We start from the raw sequence: 27,726 nt of genomic DNA, 5'->3' as shown, positions 1-27,726 counted from the left end.
ATATTACATATATATATGAAGAAAGAATAACAGTACATTTTTGGTAGGAATGTACACTTGTGTAGTTGTTCTCAGAAGCATCTGTACTTAACATAAAAAATTAAAACGGCTATGTCAGGATACAGTGCTTCCACTTCTAGGTAAACTATTCAAAGACTCTGTAACCAATAACTGAGAAAAATATGCTTCACAATATTTCAGCAACATTATTTTTAACAATAGCTATGACTTGAAAACAAAGCACCCACTGTTAGGAGATTGGATAAGGACTATGTAGCGTAAACATCCACACAGTGCAACATCAGTCAGCTAAAAAAACTAAACACACAAAACCAAGAAGAAATAGTGCAGTTTACCACAAAATAGATATATAGTCTGAGTGAATCATGTATAGTAATGTAAGTTAGAAAGATATAAGCAAATACTGGTAAAATTTACAAACATGAGTAAAATAGGGAATAAATGTGGATGAATTGATAGAGCAAAATTATAAATTGTCAGGCACTGATAACTCTGAGTTTTCTGAGATTCAGAATGGAAGATGATGGAGAAAGTCAAAGAGGCAGGTGGTGGGAGGAAAAAAAGTGAAAAAGTTCCTTATTTAAAATTCCTTGGACATCCTTTCAAATAAAAAATGAAAATCAGTAATAATGTGTCTGTTGCACTTTATTCACTCAATCATTATGTTGAGTTTAAAAATGAAGATTCAAAAAGGAACTAATAATGTATATCAGAGCATACATTTAGAATCATACACAGAAATTCTGTATGGATATTTTCAAGTCACTTGTGTATGTACAGAATGTAAAGACACAGGGCCATAGATTGATCAGTGCTGTTGAAAAGGTTGCGGTTTTTATACCAGTATATAAAATTCAGTGAGAATATTCAGGGATTCTTGTTATTTACTAAGTTGATGTAATGACCTGATTTCATAGAGTGAATATGAAAAATTACATTAGCCAAATGGGATTATTCATATTATATATCGTGATACTTATAACAAAACACTGTTGTTATATATAATACTTTCAACTAGGTAATAGGGAGACCATAGGATGTTTATAAATATGTTTAAGGTAAATGCCACATTTAATAATTGTGGATTTAAAAAATGAATCAAAAATGATGCATACATGTATTGATGTGACAATAATAATAAAATATTTAAAAACTGGGAACAATTAAACTCAATAATTATATCTAAAGATGCTGCAAAAAATAGTTTAATAATCATCTGAGAACACCTGCATAATTAAAAGTAGACCTAATTATTACATTGGTTGACACTTTTACTATATCCGTTCATAAGGATCACTTTCTATTTAAATGTGCCATTTTATTTTTAATTATACAACTTAATTATATTTATTGTTCTTATTTTAAGACCTCTGTGTAGCTCATAAAGCATGTTAAAAATTCTTTAAAAAGTAACAATGACGAGATGCATGATATTTCTGACTGGTTGTGAAATACAATTCGTTATGAAGTTTTAAGCTTGATATAGTACACAGAAATGGTTGTTTATATCCCTCAGAAACAAATGACAACTAGAACTATTACATTGCTTGATATCCTAAGAATTAGGATATTTTTCTTTCTATTATGGATTATTTTTCTTTCTATTTTTTATTTACATATGAATCCATACATCCATTAAATAAAATAATTATTTTGTTATGCCTCTTTCTAGTCAAATATATTGTCTATTAATTACAATTTCACAAGTGTATATGTAGCTACTGTGAAAGAGTGTCTCTAAGTAAGTGCATTATTTTTTTTTAATGAGGTTTCATGTGTTCTTCATCTTATGGTTTTATCAAAATCTCCAAACTATTTAAATAATGCACCTACAACAGGAGTTCTGTTGTTTTGTTTATTATGCTCATATATATGGCTTAAGTTAAGGAAAGCTGACTTGCTGTGGCAGAGGTTAAATTTACACTGAGAAGACAATGGAAACTGCATATAAGCTGTGGTCATACAAAAGGTATATGTTTAAAAGGGAAATAGATTTGTCCACAATAAATGCAACCTACAAAGTGTATCATTATGAATTAACTAAAAATTCAAAGATTCACACTGCTGTTAAGTTTTTTTATTCCCTCATGGTTCCCTCATGGTTTCCTATATAAGAAATATAGGAAAAATGAATGTATTAGAACTAATTGCTATTGATTGTCACTTTTCAACAATAAATTGAGATTCTCTATTAAACCATCTCAAAGGGCTGGGGGACTGATACAGATTGGTTATAGGCATGGGTGATTTGGTGGAGGGGAAAGAGATAAAATAAATAAACAAATAAGCATCTTTAATTTTCATAGTAATTTTTAGGACAAGCAATATTATAACAGGAATAGAATCCTAATAGTATCTTAATGACAGAGAATAACAGAGCAACTGAAACTTCAACTATTTTTATAAAAACTTACTGATGTATAAAACTTTAAGTACCTTTATTTAGCTTTCAGTTTCTACATGGTATTTTTAGCTAGTGTACATGCAACACATACATGCACATACACACATATTTGTGTTTATACACATGCACCTACAGAGGGAAAGAGAGAGGGAGAGAGAGAAAGGTAACATTGGTTTACACTATTGCTTATTGTTTGTGATTTAAAGGTGTAAGAATCTTCCCCTTCAGGTGTTAACATACCACAGCCAACTCCAAATTATCCATTGTTCTCCATTGTAGTTCACTGTGCATCTTCTACACATTGATCTCTAACATTCCCATTCCTTTCTGACAGCCTCACTTCTACAGTCAGATTTCTAGGGTTCATTATTAGTTTGGCTTAATTTGGTCCTTTTTTATTTTTCTATATTCTACATAAAAATGACACCACTTGCTATTTGTCCTTCTCTTTCTGATTTACTTCTCTTAGCATAATTCCCTCCAGTTCCATTCATGTAGTTGCAAATGACAAGTTTGTCTTTATAGTTGAGTAGTATTCCATTGTGTATATAGACCCCCATATTCCTGATATGTTTTGGGATACTTAAGTTCATTGTAACTTAAGTTGCAAATGGGACACTTAAGTTCATTGTAACTTTTTTGCAATAGGTGTGCAGATCCCTTCAAATGAGTGTTTTTGTATTCTTTTGGTAAATATCTAGGAGTAAAATTGCTGGATCATATACAGATCCATCTTCAATATTTGAGACCTTCCAGATTGTTTTTTATAGAGTATGGACAAAGCTACATGCATACCAACAATGTATGAGGGTTCCTTTTCTCCATATCCTAACCAAATCTTGCTGTTACTATTGTTTTAGATATTTGCTATTTTCACAGTTGTGACTTAGTATCTCATTGTGATTTTGATTTGTGTCTCCTTGATGATAAATGGTGCTGAGTTTGTTCACTAGTTTTCTGGCCAATAGAAGTGGTTATTTAGCTCTTCTGTGTATTATTTCACTGGACTGTGCAGAAGCATTTCAGTGTGATGTAATCCTAATAATTTACATTTTCTTTTGTTTTCCTTACTGTTGCAGATAACTCCATAAAGACACCTGAAGCCTACACCAGAGAGTGTTTTACCTATTTGTTCTTCTATGTATTTTATACTCTTAGGTTTTTACACCTAAATTTGTTGTCCATTTTGAGTTAATGTGTATGGTATAAGACAGTGTTAAGTTTGATTCTTTTGAATGTGTCTGTCCAGTTTTCCCAAATTCATGTATTGAAGAGACTTTCTTTTCCCCATTATATTTTATTAGATCCTGTGTGGTGGGTTTATGTCTAGAGTTTTTTTTTTTTTTTTTTTTTAAGATACTATTTATATTTGCATGAAAAACTGGGAAGTAGCCACAGGTATAGGGGTTAAGAGATCACAGGAGACAGATTGGGGAGCAGAAAAAGCAGATTTACTGAAATACACCTCTAAGGGGAGCAGTGGGAGAGACAGGAGAGGCCTGTTATATCATATGTGGGTTAGCAACCTGGCAATGGATCAAACTCAACCTGTAGAAGTGATAGTGCTAAGATTTAACCCATAGGCATCAGGGAGGACCCTGGACGCTCAATTCTATTCCACATTTCTATATGTCTATTTTTCAAGAACCATACAGTATTGATCATTATAGTTTTGTAGTATGATTGAAGTATGTGAACACGATAACAACATCCAAGCCCTTTTTTGATCAGCATTGCTTTGTTTATCCAGGTCTTACGTGATTTCATATGAATTTCAGTAAGGTTTATTTGATTTTTTTTTAATAATGCAATTGTAGGCTTGGTAGTAATTGCATTGAATTTGTGATTGCTTTGGATAAGATGGCCATTTTGAGAATGCTAATTATCCAGTCCATGAGCAGAGACTATCTTTCCATTTTTTCTGTCTTCTATTCTTTTAGAGTTGTCTTACAGTTTTCACGATATAGCCTTTCATCTCCATCATATAGTCCTTCACCTTCTTCAAGTTTACTATTAGGTATTAATTTTTGACGCAGTTGTAAATAATCTTTTTTTTTTTAATTTCTTCCTCTTCTAGCTCATTTTTCTTTTTTTTGTAACTAGGAAGGCAACTTTTTTGGTGTGTGTATTGCTATTGTAACCTGTCTCTTTGCTAAACTGATTGCTTTAATTAGATGGAGGCTTTAGCCAAACAAATATATTTTAATATATTTTGAATTGTACTTTTAACTATGATAAGAAATTATAGCACAGATGTATGTTTTCTAAATTTAGTTACAGTAAAGGTTAACTGTAATACATTTTTGTGTATTTTAGATTAGTCTATGTTTAGTTATCTTCCTATGAACTTTTAAGTATATGGATAACAGTGTGATTAATGTCAGTAATGTTTTTATAAATACCATTTGCTATATATATATATATATATTATGTCTCATGTAGTTCAAGTAGAAATACATTGGGCTATATAGATAGGCGAGAGGCAGATAAACATATATAGGTTGACTTTCAATGACAATGTTACCTGAATATAAATCAATTTTAGAGAGCACAGAACAAATTATATACAGAATATATTACTTTATAAATAATACTTGTGGATAAATAAATGTATGTGCAGCATGTAGGAGTTCAGTTCTAAAATCCATGTTGCAGGCAATTATAAATTAACATTTCCTTCAGAAAGGTTTCACAATGCAATTATTGCATTTCTTGACTAATGCCTTAAAAATTTTGAAACTAATTACATTGATAATAGGATGATTATTTTACCCTTTCTATTTTGTGTCTTTACAAAAAATGTAAAACTTTATCTCCATGAACACCAGAATGGTGTCAGAATATTCTGAATTTATTATTAAGATAAGGTTTTTAATTTATTTCCTGTCTAATGGTATTTGCTTTTAGAGCACTACTGTTTCCAAAATAAATAATTAATGTTACTACATATTTTTTAAGAATTAACTTCAACATATTAAGTGAACATTTATTTTAATGTTTTCTTAAGTTACACATGGTGTCTTTTTATCAAAATTTTTAATTTATCACAAATTTTATTTAATTAGTTTAGGGATAATTTAGATGTAAAATTATTATCACATTGAAGTAATAAAATTTACTGAGATGTAGAAAACCTTCAATAGAGCTAGAAAGTGCATCTGCAGAGGTTGTTTTCATGGATGCATCTCAATGAATTTCTGGAGCTACTTCACTTTACAATTATAGACCTTTAATCCACCAGCAACTATTACATCAATCTTTAAAAGAAGTCTCATAAAAATTTAGGGTGGATTCTCTTGTTTTTAGCTAAGCAAAAACAATTTTAAGTTAATATTCTTCCCATCCCAAGTAAATTCCACCAATACAATTTGCAATTAAAAATAGCAATGTTGCTTTTCATTCTTTTTGCTGCTGAATAAATTGTTATTGTTCATTTTTCTAAATATAATTCTAAACAACCTCTCACTAAAATACCATAGATCTCTTCTATTCTTGCCTGGAAACTAGTGTTTCTATAAATAGAGAGAGATAAGGGTACTTTCTTGATTCTTGCAATACGATGCACAATTTGGCAACCTCTTGTAAACAAACTACAATAATGACTTATATTTAAGTAGACTGACATAGTAAGTTCAGATATAATGAAATTTATAGTTAATAGGAATATAATTTATTTGAATTGTGAGGGTAATAATTACATTTGGGTAAGAGTCAATCCTTTCCTTCTGTGAGCAAACAGTGACCGGGGCCAAATTTCCTTTTTCAGTTGCCAACTCCCATATTTATTCTGTGGTAATACACTTAATTATGAAATTTATAGCACAAATAGATTTATATTGTATTTAATTGCAATATTTGGGTAAATGTGTGTGTTTTGGGAAGCCACAGACAAGCTATCACAAAAATGATTTAGATTTTAAAATAGAGTTATCCTGTAAAATTCGTCAGAATCATAACAGTACTAATACAGTTTTCTAAAATGTAAAATATTATGCGATCCTTTTATATCCTCATCAATGGTTATTTTTGCTACATTCACAAAGTGTGAATAATCTTGATATATGTAAATGTCATCCAGAACACGGAGTTACATATTGGAGATCAGGGAAGTTATTTTTATTTCAGAATTCATGTTAAACGCATATAAGAACATTTTGGATATAGGTAAAATGTATAAGAATTAGATGCCATATATAATCAGTCTGTCTTATCTTTCCTAACAAAATAGCATTTGTGTTGAAATCAAATAAATGAATGTAGACAACTAAATTCCAAATATGACTCTCTTCTTTTTAAAAATAGGAGTCTTGATAGTGCTCACATTATAGATTTGTATATTATATAAACCACTAAGAATCATGTCTGGCTTACATTAACCTTTTTTTTTATTATCTAATATAATTTTTATGTTAAATGTTTTTGAAAATTAAATAAATGATGGCAAATATACCAGTGAGTAATATAAAACCTTGGTCAAATTAAATTGCAATTCTAAACTGTTAATGCTGTTGAGTCTGGAGGATTTCCCATCTCACACAGTGCTGGCTTGGGTCCTATATCATGGCTAACATCATTGATTACTCATTACCTTGCTCAATATTTCTTGTTCCATTGATTTCTTAGTAACCGACATCAATCTATACAGGAACTGACCTTATCAAATCTAGTCATTTTACATTTGAGCAAAGACACAGCTCAAGTGACTTTATTATCTCAGTGTTACATAATCAAAGTGCATCTTTATGCACCTGCCACTTTTTTAGACTCAATAAGGTTTAACAATTTAGGTTGGGAGTATTGTCAACACTTTCCATTATCTGTATGTTAGTATATTAAACAGACATCACCTAAAAAGCTCTATTCCATACACTAGTGAACACAATTCTAATATTTTACTGGCCAGTGACATCACTGAAAAAACGTGATGAAAATTGAGAAAGAAATTCAACCCCCAACATGTAAAATTACATGTTAAATTTAGAAATTTTATATTTAAAATTATAGAAAAATTTTAGTGAAATAAAATGCACAAATCCAAATAAAATAGCAACAAATAATATTCAGCAATATATTAAAAGTATGATGTGTTATTAAGAAGCAGGTATTTCCCAGAAGTGAAAGGATTGATTTAGCATTAGGAAATGTACTTATGTATACAACATATAAGCAATTAAAAAAAAAATCATCCTAGAAATTCCAGTGAATGTCTTTGAATACATTCAAAATGAATTAATCATAAATTCTGAGTAAACTGGGATATACTAATAATTTCTCAATTGATAAAAAATAGTCATAAAATGAATTTACATAGCATACACTAAGTATATGTACAGTTTTTCATGTGATCTTTCTATTTAAACATTTCAGTGCTTTTCATTATAACTAAAATATAAACTATAAAACCCATAAGCCTCTTTGGTTAGATTTTTAACTATCTCCTCAGTGTTATTTCAGATGAATTCTGATAATTCTTACCAAGTACTTAATACTAATCCTTCTCAAACTCTTCCAAAATATTGAGGCTACAACAATTCCAGATTAGTTTCATGAGGCCATATGACCTTGACACTAAAACCAGATAAGAACACTACAAGAAAAAAATATATGTGTGTATAAGTCAAACCCTAAAAATTATAGATGAACAAATCCTCAAAGTAACTCAATAACATTAAAAGGATAACACACTATTTTCAAGTGGGTTTTACTTCAAAGATGCAAGATAGGTCAAAGATGCAAGATATTTCAACTTATTCAAATCAATAGCATAAAACACCATACTAGCAAAGTATAAGATAAAATTTGTAGAATTATCTCATTTATGAAAAGTCTTCCAATTTATTAGACTATATCCTTTATCATTATTCTATTTATGTAAATTTGTTTTTATTTTATATTTCCATGTGACAAGGAATAAATAATATATATATTATGGTAAGATTAGGCAGTGCTCTTATATATATATATATATATAATACATATAATATATAATATATATAATACATAATACATAATATATTCCATTGTACAAAATAATTATCTGTATTTATCATTAAACAAGACAAAATGCAGATCTAAGATAATGCTGAATTAAAGACTCATACTTAAGAAATGTAAACTTCACCTTTTCATATATATATATATAAAACTCATATTTTGAAATAATTTTGGGTTGATAGGAACTTATTTGAAATTTTACTTATAAACTGTTTTCATATACTCTCACAAATGCAAATAACCTTAAAATCCATGGTACATTAAATTTTTAAAATTACATTGATTAAACACTATTAACTTCTGATTTTATTCAGAACTTAGCACTTTTTCCAGAAATGACATTTCCATTTTTGTTAATTTATTCATGAATATTTTGATAGCAAATTTGTTTGCCTATTTTTAAACTCCAGGCACAGTGATAGGTCCTAGGCAAGTAGAGATGGTCAAGATCATAGTCTCTTAAATATGTAGGTTAAGAGTACAATAAGTAGGTCCTCCCTGGTGGCCCAACACATTAAAGCAAAGCACTGTTAAGCTATCTCAGCCACTGTAGCGCCATCCCTGGCCAGCTGATCCACATTGTGTAGCAGGCCTCTCTGTCTGGCTTGCTGCTCCCCTCAGCAGTGTATTTCAGTGGATTTGCCTGTTCTGCTCCCCACTATGTCTCTGGTGAATCCTCTCACCCCCACAAATCTCCGGTCTGTACCCCAGTTCTTTATGCATAAGTAAACAATCTTTTTAAAAATAGAATACAATATGCAAATGCTACTCTAACTTATCACCACTGTACAAAATAATTATCTGTATTTATCATTAAACAAGACAAAATGAAGATCTAAGATAATGCTGAATTAAAGACTCATACTTAAGAAATGTAAACTTCACCTTTTCCTGAGATTTTATTTTCCTTTGAATTTATCTGCTTTTCACTTCTTAAGCAACATTCAGCCACTATAATGTGTAAAGTTCAAGTTGTGTTATGTTATTTCTTTTATGTATTTACAATAACTTATCATTGCTTATTTTTGTACAATGTTTGCATGAAATAAGGCAGTCATTTTATTCCCTTATCAATCATTGTCATTCTAAATCCACATGTAGATGTCTTTTTTAAAATAATTTTGATTTTTTTTTCTAATCTGGGAAAGTAATTTTCATAAATAACTTATAAATAATTTTGGAGAAAAGTATTTATAGGGTGATTAAATTGTTTGTATGTAGGTAAGAAATTATCTACACAAATTTCAAAGATACCAAAAGGATTTTGTCAGAGATAACTTATTTTAAAATGGCATTCTAATAAATATAGCAAAGTAAAGTTGTTTTGTTTTATTGCTTAGAGATTTCTTATAAAAAAGGATAATATTAACTTATTTATGTTTAAATTAAACCAATTCACTTTTATAAAATATTTACCAAATATTTTGGCATAATTTATCTTTCATTCACTGCTTGAAAAATTCTACAATTAAATATTTTACTAATTTGAAAATATAATAAAGTATTTCAAATAAATAACTTTCTATGACTAGAAAAGAAAGCTCTTTTTGAACTACCTGCATTTATTTGATTGCAGGAAATTCTGGAGGAAAAATTCTGGCCTCAAATGACATAAGGCAAAATTCGATGACCTGCATGTAAGTGTGTGGGATATTAGCATGGTCCCTTATTGTTTAAAGCAATTTACTGTGCATTTTTCCTGCCAACAAAAGCTGCTCCATTTGAATTAGCTAAAGAGGATGAAATAATTCAAGTTTGTAGGGACATCAATTAAAAACATCAGTGTTTTTCGTTAGCAGGGGTATGTAGTACTTTGTATTTTCAAGCTCACTCTGGTCACATTCTTCTGTGTAAATTAAGTCTTCAAATTTTACAAAATCTAGATTGAAAAGCATATGGGCTTTTGAAAGTCCACAAGATAGAACAGATTATAGCTCCAGTCATTTATCTACCAGATTTTGGATAGCAGTCTTTCTACATAATGGGTCACTTTGATAAAATGGCCATAAAAATATAAAAATTGTATTAGGTCCATATACAAATAAATGTCTTTACTGATATTCCATTGCCATATAGATAAATTTCTGTTGTGAATAAAATCTATATTCTGTTGAATTCTTAATTATATCATGCTGCTTACAATGATTTTTACTTAGTTCGGATGTTTATAACCAAGGTTGAGCAAATAAAAATTTTAAAAGTAAAATGGTCATGTTTCAAACATGTATTCCACAGGTAGGAAATCTATGTCTAATATAAAAAATGGAACAAAAGCCTTGTTCGGATTGTTTTGACTGTTTCTTTAGTGTCTTTAGCTTTCATTCTCAAGGTTATTTCAAAGGAAATTAAGATTATTCCAGTTCTAGCCATTTCATTTGCATTCAAGGCAGCAAGCATGAAAGAAGGCAGAAAGAGCGTGTGTCCTCTACTTAAAGTCTTTCAAAATCACTCACTAATCTTCTGTTCATAGTTCATTAGTCGGAAATTTGTTACATGTCCAAAACCAGTTACAAACAGCACTAAGTTGTATCTTTAGACAACAGTAGCTTATTTCTACAATAAAAATAGGACCTTTATGCCAAAGGACGAAGGAAACAGCTAATTAGAAGTTTCAGCATAATTTCTGTTAGAAAATTAATATTTTTTAACACCGTTCTCCCTTTCAACCACCTTTCACAAAACTCTTGATTAATTCAAATGACTTTTCTATTTCTTATTTGAGATTACTAGCAGGCAATAACATATTTCTGCAAATAATAAATAATCTATGGATCTAAGCAATCATGACCCTTTAGTAAAATTCCTGATGTTAAACTAGTCTTACATTGCTTCTCCAAACTATATTTAATAAATATCAAAATTTATAAATTGATAACAGTTCTTATGATAAACTTGAAACTACATAAAGAAAAATGTTTCAAAAATAACACAATTTTAGATATAAAATATTATATTCTTGAAATAAGTATATCAAAATTCAGATTGACTGAGTTCTATTCAGTAAACACTTGGTAAGTGGTAGTTAGTAGAGATATCAATAGAAGGATTTAAGGATAAAAATAAATCTCAAATAAAAACGTATATTAGTACCAAAGCCAAATACTAAAGCAAACTCTTGAAAGGTGGTGATAAAGTTGAATCATGGGGGGAGAGAGAGAGGAGTAAGAATGGAAGGTAGGAGGAAGAGATTACAAATGGATTATGGTGGAGAACTATCGGATTTTTGGTGGTTGGAAAGCTCTGATGACTATACCTGAGGGAGACAAATCCTGTACTGTCAAAACTAGCAAGGATGTAAAACAATGGTACATCATTAAAATAAATATTTAAAAATGAAATTTTCTTTGATAACAAAATAATAATTAGAAAATATCATTTTTTTTACTCTGCTAGTTTCCTGGACTAATAAGATTATATTTGGAATCATGGTCATGCCTAGTTGAGTTGGGTAAATTGAGCCAAGTCACAGCAACACTTTAAATCAATGTATATCACAATGTGATAAGTTCTGTTATGGAAGTCTTAGTGGTATGTGGATCCTATTTGCTATAGTTGGATGTTACTGCCTCAAGGACCTTATTCCTCTGAGTACTACTGAAGTAGAGGTCTGCTGTAGCATCCACAGTTGTGTCTGCAAACAGTGGGCCTTTGCTAGATGTATCTGGCTCTACCAGGTCCTCTTGTTGCTTCATTGGTCAGGTCCCTGGGAGTGCATTGCTGAGAGAAGCCAGGAATTAATCCCAAAATGGCTTATGTTTCCCTAGACAAGAATGAAATCTTCAGATCTGGTTCTAGAAGGTTCTAGATGGTCCAGATTCCAAGCCCAAGCAACCTATTCCCTGATTGTGGCTGGCATGAGTTAGAGCTGAATTACAGGGCAATTTTAGGATCTTGAGTGGAAATGAAATGGTTGACTTTACTTCTGAGTACACAAACAGGGTTATCTCCCGGTGGGTCTTTGAGTGGACAGAACTGTTGTTGTTGCATGACTGGGAGTACTAAATAACCTAGTCACAGAATTGTTTCTGCACTTTCTGTCTGATCAAGTTTGACTGGCTTGTCTCCCAAGGCACATATGAGCTTGTCTCCTGACAGCACTTTAGGCCTGCAGAACTGCTCATTTACAAAGGCTGGAAATGAATGAAGTCAAGTAAAGAGCCATTTCAGAATTTTGAGAGATGCATATGCAAGTATATGATAGTAGGTCTCACAAGGACTGTGGCCAGAAAGGGCTAGAACCCAGTCACATTGCTCCATAGTCTACAATCAGATCAAGTTTTATGAAATTGACTACAGGGGCTCATGGACTATAGTTGAAAGGAGCTGAAGCTAGATCAGATAACATGTTATGGTCCACAGTCAGGATCAGTATCTCCATATCTATTACCAGGAACATAAGTCTTTTGACTCCTAGCTGATCCCTTTGGTGCATTGTGCTAGTGTCAGTGCAAACATCAAATCGGACTCAGGGCTATGGACCTGTTTCTGGATCTGTAGGTTCTTCAGTTATAGTTGATGAGTCAGTCTTCTTGCTCTGTCTTTTCAAAACTGGTATTCTTGGTCTTGGAATCCATCATTGTTTCACAATATCATAGATGGGTCCCAAATATTCCACAAAGGTAATATTCCTATCTGACTATTCCACCATATTGGTGACTTACCCATATTTATATTTAAGTCCATGTACAGGGATTGTAGAGATGGTATTTTGAATACATTTGTAAGTTCACTAACTTAAATTTCCATTTTATTTCAAATTCTGGAATTAAGTAAATTTTATTTTAGTATAAAATTTGAATATTACAGTTTATATAGTGATTCCATGGTAAGATTTGATGATTCAACTTCCCTATTCACAAAACTTTTTGCTATACCAATCTTATGCCATTGATATAACTTAAGAATAAATTTAGGTCATAATGTATAATTCATATTCAGTCAATGTATAATTATATATATATATATATATATATATATATATATTTCTTACATTAGAACTGAGGAACATTCTTGAAATGTCTGAAAATAAATGTCAAAATACCTATTTTTAGATACTGACAGTTAAGTTACTTTGACCTGGAAAGTTAAGATGTGTATGAGTAAAATCTACATTAATCAATGGAATAATGCTCTGTTATTTGTCTAAATTGTTTTAATAAATTATCAAGCCTTATGTTAAATGGAGCCTTAAGTTAGAGAATTTGGCCCAATCAACTGTGAATAGTTGTCATGATACGATCATTATCCATATGTTCTTTGGATATTTGCAGACTACATGAAAATAAATCCCTCTTTATCAAAAGACTGAATTTCTTTCACTTATAGAGAGACAATTATTTTACTTCAAGTCAACAATTTTTATTGAAGTAATACTTTGATCAAAAAAATTTTAATATACTTCAATTATCTCCCCTTTTTAGATGTTCATTTATTTCTTCTTCATTAAGAGAATATGATGTTTTCTATTTATTTCAACATGTGATAATATATACTTTTCATGTTTTTCTGAGACTTTATTTTCAGAGCAGTTAGGTCACCAGCACAACTGAGAAAAAAAAAAAAAGTTTTCATGTATGCCCCTATATATGGAAAACCACCTTCATCATTCTTATCATAATTATACATTTTCTACCATGAATGAGCATGAAGTATGGAGATTTCTCAAAATATTAAGGCTACCATATGATATAGCAACTTCACTCGTATAGAAATGAGAGTCCAAAGACACATGAGTACATTAGAAAAACTTAATATATATACACAAAGAAACATTACTCAGCTATTAAAAAAGATGAACATTTGCCATTTACTACAAAATGGATGGAATGGAAGAGGTTATGCTAAATGACATAAGTCAAAATGAGAAAGATGGCTTCAATTATATTTGGAATACAGAGAAACAAAACCAAGAGTTGGAGGAATAAAATCAACTGAACCCTAGAAATCTAACTATAGAATTAAGCTATGAGAACAGCAAAGGCCAATAACCAATTGGTGAGGGGCACAATGGACTATACACAAGGACTGTGCATATCTTGGTGTGTGTGGTGATATGCATGTCAGGAGATATAATCTGAATCACATATAGTGTTGTAAACCAATGTTGCTTACATAAAAATTAAAAAAAATTAAGAAAAATAATACTTCCCAGAAATGAAGTAGGTCACTCTAAGTATACACACACACACACACACACACACACACACACATACATAATATAGTCATATTTTCTGTTTAGCACCACTGTATTGTTTTGGCATTTCTTATTCCTTATCTGAAAACCAAGAATATTAATAATATTATATAAGATTCTTATGAAATTATTATTAATAGATATTTAAGTAATTAGAAAAAAGTCTAGTGAATATTAAGCATTATATGTTTACTATTATTGTCAATCAGATATCTTCACTAAGGGAAGATATGTCCCATGATGATAAATGTTATAATGGACTTGCTCAATTTTGAATAACTATTATCTGATAGCACCTCCATGTAACACAATAAGCAATCTATAAATATGCTTTTAATGAATAAGTGATGTTCCTAAAGTAAAATAACTTCATTCTACTATTTTCTCAATTCAATATGAGAAATTTAGATCCTGATTAAAAAAAACCTAAGTGTAATTTTTCAACACCTATCACAGACAGTTTCAAAAACTTTATCTGTAGTGGTGCATGGGGGAAAGCTGTTCTCATCACTGCATCTGTATGAATCATTGTGTCCCCACTTCAGCTGTCAGCCAGGAATGGCAGGGATTCTGCATTTTGCTCTGTGTTAAATCTAGTATCTAGAAGCGTGTCAAGCATCAAATGTATCCTCAGTAAATGTTTACTGACTATATTAGTAAATTATATTTTTGTAAGTTGCATTCTAATACAAAATCTTATTTCTATTAGTGTTGCTCTGAAGAAGGAGAATTTAGAAGTTATGTACAATGGGATTGTTTGGCATGTATTTTTGACATTATATAAGATCAATTTTGCAAAATATATTCCTTTTTATTTGCTAACAATAATTCAAAATTTTATCTACAACTAAGATGGACTATTTTTTACCATATTTGTCCCCCACATCCTCCAAAATATTTGGGGTGTCTTCTTGAAATGTAGTGGTGATTTAGTTAAAATGAGTCTTCTTTATTTCAAAGTATTGCTAGAATCTATCTTCTTTTACATTTTATATTCTGTGGTTCTCTAGCAAAATTTAGCTTTTTTTTTTTAGCAATATACATGAGTCAATGAAATATCTGACTTTTCAATATTAAAGTTGTCTATTTGGAATATTTCAAATTGAGCATATATTAATAACTTAAGCAAATAATAATTTAAGCAAATTTTAAATCTAAAGTCTTTACTGGTGGTGTTAATTATAATCAGAATAACGGAAAAAAGAAAATCATCTCCCTCAAACAAATAAATTGAAAACCTTGATTTTCTGACCCTGTATGTGTTTATACACATGACTTGCATATGTGACTGTGTTCACTTTGGAAAATTATAGTTGCTAGGGAGATCAGTGGATTTGGAACAAAGAAAAGACTAACAAACACCTTTTAATGTCAGAATTCTAAGAATTTTATGAAAGTCTCCCTTATAGTCAATGTGTCTATGCAATGTATTAGCTTCAAGGATTTATAGAATCATGAAATTTCATAGCTTCATTTTTTCATTTTTGTTTTTTACTACTTTTAAATTCAAAGTGACAACAGGCCCTGGAAGAAAAAAATATTCTATATGGTATTATAATATTATTGCTAATGTAATAATAATAGTTGTAATACATGATTTATGTTGTAGATCATATTTTTCACTCATATATATTCCAATTTCTTTGTTCATCTATGTTTCCCTATCCATTTAATCTATATATTTTAATAGTCATCAGCATGGAGCCTTCATTTGTTATCTGGTTAAATCTCAAATCTTCTGCAACATCACATTTAATGGCATTTATTTCAGCTTCAGTTAGCAAGTTTCTCTTCATGATGGCTTGTCTCCAACCTGTTATATTTTGTTCATTTATTTAATCTACTTGTCAACTTAGGATATTTGTTGATAAATTGCTAGAATATTTTCTGTCTCCATATGATTGCAATATTTTCTGATTGAATACCTCCTCTAAAACAGCACTTACTTTAATCTTATGCTTAAAAATTTCAATTACTAAGATTTTATAGACAAAAAATTACAAAGACAAGACTTCTTGCAGCAGCCAAAATAATGTAACCATTTACATTAAAATGTTCTAAGTTTTACTTTTTTTGCAATATATCATATTCATAAAGTTTCACTATTTGGGTAAATAATAAATCTTTTTTTTATTTGACTATTTTGAAAGCCATATCAACTATATCAATCTACCATAAGCTATCTGTATTATTTTATTGTGTTTTGAGTTATTGTCACACAGAATTTTTGGATCCCTAGTTTACATAGGCATGGAAGAAAATATCTGTACAAAATGTGATATTCATTAGTATTAGCATGTAGTGCCTAAGTATTGATAGTAGTTAAAATGCATTAATCAATTTTCTCTAATCATTAGCCTCTAATTTTGACATGTATATCACCATTAAAATATGTATGCAGAACAATTTCAGTTTATATTCCTAGTATAATATATGCTACTTATAAAACACATACACATTATATATAGCAAAAAATACTGATCCTTGTAGCAAAATAGAAGACTCTTATTTTTGGTCTAAACGAAATACCACAGATTCATAGTATACATTCTTTGTGATTCTGTTTGTAGAAAATGCAAGCTAATCCATACTGGCAACTGTAAATCAATGTTTTCTTTAAATCAGAGATGTTAAGAAGGAATGAGTTGCCAATGAGCATAAGGACAAATGTCCTTTTAAACAGAATGAAAATTATCTTAACTGACCTATTGGTAGTAATAAATTTCATTAATGTACAACTGTTAAAACTCATCAAGATGTTTTATTTTTTAAATTTTTAATTTTGTGTTAGCCATTTCTCAATATATATTCTAAATTATATATCTTATCGTACACCTACATATATATAACAGCACAGGTTTTATAGGGAAATGTGGATTATAAGTAAAATTTAAATCTTTTTATTCAGTTCCACTTATTTATTACAAGCCAGAATAATATATTTGGATAACAGTTTTTTTTTCAATATTTTTACTATATCCAGTCCTACTCAATGGCAAATATTTTTTATGACAGATTGTGGATAATATTCCAGATTTAGAGTACCTATTCTATTTTAAAATATATAATTCTTTGTGGTACACTCAGAGTAAATTCCAAAATTCTTATTATGTACTGAAGTAACCTGAATGTTCTGGCAAATGTGGATATCTCCAGCTTCACCTGTGAACTGTGTCCCTCTTCCTACACTTGATTCTCAGAATATGCATACATTCTCATCTTAAGACTGCACTTGAATCAAAGATTTCAAATCAAGACATTAGTGTCAGTAGCATCAAAGGCTACAAATCACTCATCCACACAAATAAATTCCCAGTTCTGTTTGTTACAGGATAAAATGGGAAAGCAAAACAAGTCATGCGAATATATTAAATATATATCATTAAATATTGCATTCTTACACATTATATAAGTGTTAAAATTATTTGAGATGAAAGACTATCACCAAACATGTATGGTTCATAGAGTATAACATGATAATATGCATAGACACACCTCATTGTTCTAGGAAAACTAAGAATGTACAATATTTAAGCTTTGTTTGGAATTTATCAAAATTATTTCATAAAACATTGGCTGTAAGAGAGAGGAAACTTTTCATATGGGATTTTCTTCCAATCAGAATATGAATCAGTTTGGAATAAAACTTTAAAAACCTGACAACGTCAATTAAATTTTATATTTTATTTTTATTAATGATGTCATATTAAAGACATTGTTTTCTGGAGAAAATTTAAAACACTTTTTACTATTGAAAAAAATAAATCCAGAAATGACATATTCTTTTATTTCCTAGTCTCTATTTCAAGTTTTTAAGTTTGACATTTCACAGAATTTTCTAAGTGCATGACTAATAGGAAATGTCAAAAATTAGACAACAGTGCTTGGAACTTAGTGTTATTATGTTTTCCATATGATACTTGAGTATGTTGGATAATTTTTAAATTAAAGTGATAGCGTGTGGATTAATTATTGAGGTTTATTTTCCAATAAAGGAATCATTCTATAGTTTGCTTTTATCCCTTCATAGCCCATTTTTATTTAGAGAATGGAAGTTACAGTTTTAATACGATAGGTTGACTATATCCCTTAGATCAATTATCAGACATCTGTTTTTAATTATGTGCCACGTTAATTGTTACAAGTAAATTTTAGGAAATTTTTCAGTCTGGTTTAATGATATGTGCCAAAAAGTACCAGTGATTTTGGTAGTATATAAAGAGGGGCCTCCCAGAGTATCCTTGGTGGTGCAAGGGATTAAGTCAGCACTATGAAGCTATCCACAGCCACTGCAGTAGGAGTTTGATCCCAGCCAGGGAACCAATCCACATGGCACAGCAGACCTCTCCTGTCTCCTTCAATGATGCTCTCAGTAGTGCATTTCAATAGATCTGCCTGTTCTGCTCCCCACTCTGTCTCTGGTGAATCCTCTTATCCCCTGTACCCCTTGCCTTTACCTCAGTTGTTCTATGTAAAAGTAAAATCTTAAAAAAGAAAAGAAAGTATATAATTATATTTCTTTAAAATAGATATTCTAAATTAACATATATAATTTAAAACTTATGATGCATTTCTCAAAAATATTCAACAATTAACAAATGAATAATTTAATCATATCATATAACTACTCATTGTAATTAAAATTTTGAGATTTTTTAAAATTATCCAATAAATACATATTGTATGCATACCACTTTTAAAAATAGGATGTGCCATTATTATGCACATAATTCCTATAATTTTAACACACTGATATTGTGAATTCCCTTGACAATATTATTTTTTTAATTAGGTAGTTGAAAAACTAAATGAAGTTGCTTGAAGAAAGGCTATTGCCTTGCTTTGTATCTTAGGGTTTAAGGATTATTATTATTATAGTTGCCAACATTTTCTCTTAAATCAACCTTTTATATCTATCATACTATTCTAAAAACACCCCACAGAATTTGTACTTGGGCAAACTGAACACCAATAATAGATGTTTCTGGTGACAATCTAGAGTATTTAGACCCTCTACAGAAATTAAAACTTTTAATGTGGGAGAAAATATGATTTGACATAAATCTTTGATATCTCCAAAGAAATGTCTTCTTTTTAGAAATGATTCCACCCAAGATTTTTAAAATTCTTTCTATACCCATACTAAAATTTAAATCTTCAAGGAACAGCATTTCTATTTTGTAGTCATTGCTGAAATGATCAGTGAAATGATTAGCCTCCTTTCTTGTGTTCTCTTGTCAGCAAAAGAGTTGCTGCAAAACTTTTCCCAAACTAAAGTCAACACCTGTAGTCACACTGCATAACTTTATTTTTGTTCACCACCGTGCTCCCCTTACACATATCTCTATACTTGGACCTGTCTTGTTCAACTCCATTACCGTGTCATTATTAGTGCACATCACAGAACCTCATTCCCTCATGGTCTTGTTTATGATGTGTCAGAAAAATGAAATATCCCTTTAGTCTCAACATCCATCCCCACAACTTGCTCTTTAAATATCATCCTAATTTTGCTACCTTATTTAAGATGTTCCTTTGGCTGATAAAAACTTAATAGGTTCCTTCTCAACTCCATCACTTTATACTTTTGAGTTTATATAATTTTCAACTATCCGCAATGATTTCCAAATAGTATTTCCCATAAGTATAGGAGAAATAATCACATGACCCTACTGAATTTGAGGAAATAAGAAGTAAATTATTTTACTTTATCCAAACGAATAATAAACCAGATATTGTTGAGAACTAGAAATCTGCTGTAATTATGACATCATGTGTGGTTGAAAGAAACAAAATCATCTATTAAACATGGCTGGGGTTTATGCCAAATAAAATAACCAGGTGAAAACATTTGATAACTCAAGTTGCCCCTTCATATAAAGATTTTAAGTATAAATAGGATGTCTATCAATGATAAATAGGTGAGAAATCTGAGTACATAACCTAAAATGTTTCTTCCAAATAAATGATTGCTCATTAATCCTTATATGAATAAGAGAAAGGATATCCATCACATTAATCTTATTGCTTATATTTACAAGTCACTTTTAAGAAGGAAAATTTACTTTTATCAATATTCTACAATCAGTTTCCTTCAGTGTCTCCCTCTGTATCTCTTTTATGTCAGAGAAAAGAATACCTAAAGTTCAGTTTTTCCTGGATCACTGTTTCACTTATTTTTAAATTACTTAGCCAATACTTTCAAATTGCTTTGCATTTTCTTATTCGAAAAATAATTCTTCAGACAGTACAGACTAAGACATTTTTATATTGATTAGAATTTTAAACTTGATAGCATGTGTGTGATATGAGAAAACGATTTGTCACGTAGTGAAAAATATGTAGAACGAAAAAATGAAGTTGTAAGAGAGATTTGAAAGTTACCAGTTTCCTTTTTATATGGGATGGTATTCCTTTTATATAAAACCTTTATTCATTATATTAACGTTAGTATGTTAAACTTGAAATCTAGAGTGCAAGAGATTTGGTCTAATGGATGGCCTTGTTTTTCTGGGTTATAAAAAAGGCAACTGGTACATCTCTGCCTTACAGACATCACAACTTCAGCTCACATTAGAGGAGAATAAAGCAAGCTTGGAATGTGACATAGCAGGCTCACAACTTGAAAAGCCTGCAAAAGGAAAAGATAATGAACCCTGTAGCCATATTTGCTCAATTGTCATTATAATCCTGAAAACATGCAAGTGCAATCTTCAATAACTGATTATAGAGGTTTATAACAGTGTGCTACAATTACTTTAGAAGTATATTTTTTTACATGGGAAAATTCTATTTTGATAAAAATAGACCCATCTGTACTTCTTAAATGTGAATTCCTATATGAAACTGTAAAAGGTAGAATAGTTTTCTTGCTCTCTCACAAGATCAGTGAAGAAAAGAATTCCTAAGAAGCCATTATTACTATATATTTTTTTTTCCAAATAGGCATTTTTACAAGGTGTAACATAACTTTAAGTTAGAAATTACCACCTAATTTTTTTATCCTAAATATATGTACGCTATTTTAAATTTCACTATATTCTTTTATAATATTCTATCTTATAAAGACCAGGTCATTATCAAAAATATTCTCATATTACCAGGTCTTTTTAAGCTGTCACATAACATATTCTAGGTGTCAGCATATCTGTATGAACACAGAGAGTAAGTACACACACTCTTACTTTCCCATCTCCATACCAAACTACCTTCCCTCCCTTTTTTTGCTATGAAGTAGGGGTGCATAGCACATCCACGCTGACTTACATGTCTTTTTGAAGTCAAAAGCTGCCCACGAATAAGGTTAAAATTCCATCTCTCCTTTATGTACACACACTACACTGGCAGAAAATCAAAACACTGAAAATACAAATGACAACTACTATTAAATTTCAAAGCATAAAGAAACTAATTTTTTTCAAATTCACATAGCTGTCTTTGAAAAGTGAGCTATAATATATGTGATTGCACTTTTTATGTTTAGGCCTAAATCATTCCTGATATTGAATATCTTTGATTACACCCCTAGGGTGGATTAACAGTAAATTCAATAAATAATATTTTAATGAATTTAACAAGATTTTTGTATTTTTTAGAATATTTTAACTTAGATATTTTTATTATCAAAATTACCATCAAACAACGAAAACAATTGTCTGTAGTTTAAATTATAAAGAAAATGGAATACAGGAAAAAAATTGCTTAAATTTGATCTGCTGCTTGAACACTGTGATGACTAGTTTCCAATCAGCCTTTATTCCACAAGAAAATTCTGACATTTCTGCAGCTGCATAACTACTTGAAATAAAAAAAAAAGATTTTATTGCCAAAAGAAAAAATGTCAATATGTTGGATTTTAAAACTTTCCTATATGCCCAGAATGTACAATGGATTATTAATTTTTTCATTTTCGCTTAAAAATTATCTCACATAATATTTTTACCCACTTTATACATGAGGAATTTATGTAATAACAATAATGCTATCACACACAGAAAATATGAATCTGGGGCCTTTCCTTTCCCTAGTGGGCAGCAGGTTGAAGTACAGACTGTGGGGTTAAGCCAAGCCTGGCCACTTTAGTGCAAGTTTGATCCCTGCCCTGGGCTGATCCACATGGTACAGCAGACGTCTCCTGTCTCACCCACTGTTCCCCTCAGTTTCTGCTACCCACTCTGTTTCTGATGAATCCCCTAGACACTCCTGCACCTCTGGCCTGTATCCCATTTCTGTATGTATAAATAAAAACAAATAATATATTTTTTTAAAGAAATTTATGAATCTGAAATTTCAATCCTTACTTTTCTGTTGCAGTAAGTGTATATTAAGAATAACTATATAGCATTGTACTAGAATAAAAGTTAAGCTTTCAATACTATGATGAAATACTAATTTAAAGTACAAATGATAAATATTTAGGAATACATTTTAAATATAACTACATTTAGTAATTTTCACTAAGAACAGACTGTCCATAGTTAAGTGTTTTTCCCAATACTGCTCTTCTAATTTCATTGCTCTCATTGAGTATATTTCTCCTTCATAAAAAAAAAACACTTTTTCTAGATCTATAAAGATATAATGGTCATAAAACATTGTGTAAGTTTGAGGTATGTATTGTGATAATATATGTATAGGTTATGGAATGTTAAATACAAATAGGCTAGTTAATTCATCTCTCATATTCTACAATTATCATGTTGTTTAGAACATTTTTGTTCTAATATTGTAACGACTTACAGGTATACAATTAACTGTTAACTGTAGTCACTGTGTTGGGTATTGTATATCTAGAACTTATTCCTCTTACAACTGAACATTTGTACTCTTGACCAGCACTTCCTCATTTACCAACTCTCCAATGTCTGGCAACCATCAATTTGTTTTTTTCATAAAAAAGACTTTCATTAAAACACCTTAAATTGGGGTCAGACTATATAGTAATAGATCCTTCATTGTAAAACACATTCAATACAAATCTTCATTATGGGTGGGTAACTGTGGGTTTATACTTTATATTTTCAGTATGCATTTTATATAGTTTCTGGATGGAAATTGAGTGTACTATGTATTTAGTTATCCTCTCATTGTTTTATATATCAGGATTCTTTATAAATGTTTTCTCAAGACAAAGGGTCTAGTACTCTTAGCTGTGACTTTAATTTGTGACAATATATTTTAATCTTCTTAAAGTAGATGGAACATACATGTAGTGCCAGTAAGTAAATGTTTTCATATTGTTTTGTTAACGACAATTTATCTGTATGTTATAGAGAGTGTATACAATATGCAGTACAATGAATGAGAAAATATGCAGATGCTGTTTAAGATGTAGTGATTGTTCCACTTACCTTTTACTTATCTTGTATTGACTGATTTTCAAGTATTCAGGTATTGCAAACAATATACTACACTAAGCTATATACCCTTTGTACATGTTACAAAGTTTTTTTGTATTTGCCTACTCAAAAGAAGTATCAATATATAATATGTGTCGATCCTAAATTTTGTCTATAATTTTAGGTCATTTACATAACAAAATAAAAGGAGTGAAAAATATATAAGATCTGTAGTAATGGAGACCCTTAATTTTTTTTTTTCCTGAGACGCTTCTTACACTTTTACTCTTATGTGCGTGTGTATGTGTGTGTACATCTGTGTTTCACTTACAGTTGACAGCATTTCATTCACTGCTTTTCACAGTTTTGTTACAAATACTAAGTATTAATTATATAAGAAACATTTGCCTTTTGTCAGACAACAGGAAATGAAAGAACAGGTCAGTGAATAAATAGTTTAGCATATGAGACAGAATTGTGAGTTTATAATTTGTAAACTGATTTGATTATCCTTTGTTAGTTTAAATTTTATTACCCACATTAAGAAATGAAGTATGTTATTATAATCTCTCACGTGTTCTTGCAATCTGGTCTACAGCAGCACAAATAACAGTATAAATGGTTTTGTAACTCACTTTCAGGTATTATATTTTTGGAACCTAAGACAGTCAGGTATGAAAAAAATGGCAAAAAGAAAACTGTAAATAATGCCGGTGATTAAAATTGAATCAATCATTTTTATATAAATATATTTTTACATCATTCTTCATTTTGTTAATTTTTTCATCTCCACTGTAATCAAGTTCCTACCACACAATAACATATATATTAGATATATATGTATTTTTAAAAAGATTTTATTTATTTATTCATATAGAACTTGGGTACAAGCCAGAGGTTCAGGGGCAGTGAGAGGATTCACCAGCGACAGAGTGGGGAGCAGAGCAGGCAGATCCATGAAGTACACTGCTAAGGGGAGCAGCAGGCTGGTCAGGAGAGGTCTGCTGTGCCATGTGGATCACCTCCTGGGCTGGGGATGGAACTTCTACTGAAGCAGCTGTGGCTTGCTTGCTGTGCTGCATCCTAAACCCACTGCACCACCAGGGAGGGCCATATATATATATATATATATATATTCTTCTTCCACTTGTCCTATTCTTAAGAATCAACATTGTTATAAAGTGGTGTGTACACAGTTCTGTGGAACTCTATTTGTGGAAAAGATATTGGGATGAAGAGCACGGTAGAGAGACACCAAGCCATTCCACTGAATCCAGAGGTAATCTCAGTCACCAGAAGCCTAACTCAAGTAAACTCAAGTAAGACCAGTCAAAGAATAATTCCGATAACCCATAGAATCAGAAGAAATAAATTATTATAAGCCAGCAAATATTGGAGTGGTTTGTTAAGTTGCCTTATATAACTAAAATATAACCTTTTGGAATTATATAATTCAATTGTAATGTTTAGCTGTTAAATTCAGATATACTAGTCCAGTGCCATTGGCTAAAATTGACTGTGTATCTGAGTATTACACTGTTATCTGCAGTCTCCTTCCCACAAGTACTTAGCAATTTTCAAGGATTTTTATTATACTTGTATTAAACATTCATAACTCTTCATAACCATTTATTATATGAATAATATTTATAAAGAACCATAATCATTCACTTTAACTTTCAAGCTATAGATTATAAATCTTTCAGATTTAAATCATTAATTTCTATTGTTAAATGCATATTCAGGTTAAATAATTTAAATGCACTCTTATATGGTTTGCTTTTTATTTTGGAATGTAACTGCATTCTGGAATAAATATATCACATGCAGATATCACATTGGAACATTGTGATCACACACAAAACCTGCTTCTCTCCTGCTAGCCTTAAATATGTTTCATTTTATGTGATGCCTTCCTAATAGACCTCAAATTCCCAACAAGCAAGTAGAAATTTAAGTCCCTTTAATGTAGCTACTCGGTTAAACTTGGTATATTCAGCAAATGGCATTCACAGAAGGGGACATTAAGCACACTACAATATGCATAAGTGAACAAGGCCCTCCAGAGTTGATGATAATATAAGTTCCACTTGTGGCTCAGCTTTAGAAATCAAAATTACAAAGTAATTATAAACCAGCTTAGGTATTTTCATATTGTCTTTTCAGGCCACAGTTCAGTCTATTCAAGAGGCACCATACAAATGCCTATCACTTCTGTGCTAATGAAAAGGGAAGATTATTCCCTTTTTGAATCCAACGTGTAAAAGTTTGGTTATTAAAAGATTTTTGTTTTTGTATTTCATCTAAGTGGTTGAAAATCTTGCAGTTGTGAAATAGCTCTGTGGCTTAAAACACGAGCAGTCCTCACCTGGGAACCTCATATTCCACAGAAATTTAGATTTGGTGCAGCTGTTTCTAGTCATGGGATTAAAAGTTTCTTGTAGCCTGTCATTGGTCACTGCTAATGTGAGGTCTAGCAACTAATGAGGATCATGATTATAACAATTCTAATAACCACATTTTATATGACCATCTTATTTAAGAGAAACAAAGTATTATTTAAATGCTTTATAAAATATTACATTATTTAAAAATAGAATTATAAATTTGTCTGAAGTCTAATGACTCCAAACCTAGTGCTTCCTCTGATATTTTGGTACCTTAGGTATAACTATCTGAATAAGCAACATAACATTATTGTGGTTAAAAATAATAAAAAAAAAAACAACTTACAAAGACATATTTGTAAGCATTCTCACCTTAGTACATACATACTGGGTAATTGATTTTTGACAAAAAAAAAAACAAACTTAAATGAACTATTTTTTTTTCATATACATGCCAGATACACATCCTATATGTAAAATGTTACTTTAATAATTGAAAAAACTTTCATTTTCATTTTAGAGATGTGTGACAAATTCTTATTCTCCATATTAGTTAATAACTACACAAAGTAAATCACTTTAGCAGACAGAAGCCTGGGGCAAGGGGATAGAAGAAGCTATTCTTTGTTTGTAAATCTCCCTTGTAGTCCCCAGAGAAGGCTGGAAAATAGAACCCAGCATTTCAAGTACTTATTTCTTGAATCAAAGTAGATACATAATCCTTATTATTATAATTCAATGCTCCTGGGTCCTTAATAAAACATTTAATTGAAAATAATTTTAAATTAGATGTAAAGTTCACAAACTTGTTTAATGTGGTTTAATATTTAATAACTTCAAAAGTATTTTTCAGTAAAACTTACAAATAATTTGTTTCAAAATGCATCACCATTCTAGAATTCAGCTGCATAAAGAACACTGAAATGAAATTTTCTTTATGAAACATTACATTCTATGTGTTGAGCTATTTGAAAAGAACACTATGTTATCCCGGAATAAAATATATTTAAAGCTATTCCATAAATATTAAGTACATTTAAAACCCTTTTTATATTCAATATAGGAATTAATATAATGCCACTGACCCTGATATTTAACATAGAACAGACTATTGTATATTTGCTTGTGTGTGTGTGAAGTTATCCTGAATCATTATCCCAGATATCTTTTTAATAAACTACAAATACATACAAAAGGGGTGAATTAATTGAACTTAGAGTAAAAAATGTCCTCACAGAAGGCAATTAGTTATTGTAGACTTTTCATCTCACGCACAGTTAATTTTATTCATCTTGTCAAATTTCAATACTTTTTTAAAAAAATGATTTTAGGCCCTCCCTGGTGACGCAGCGGGTTAAAGCACAGCACTGAGAAGCTAAAGCCACTTCC

This window comes from Condylura cristata, unplaced genomic scaffold (assembly GCF_000260355.1).
Source record: "Condylura cristata isolate star-nosed mole 26May11 unplaced genomic scaffold, ConCri1.0 scaffold00010, whole genome shotgun sequence".
NCBI classification, from domain to species: Eukaryota; Metazoa; Chordata; class Mammalia; order Eulipotyphla; family Talpidae; genus Condylura; species Condylura cristata.
The sequence above is the reverse complement of the archived record's forward strand: the minus strand, read 5'-3'. Positions refer to the sequence as shown.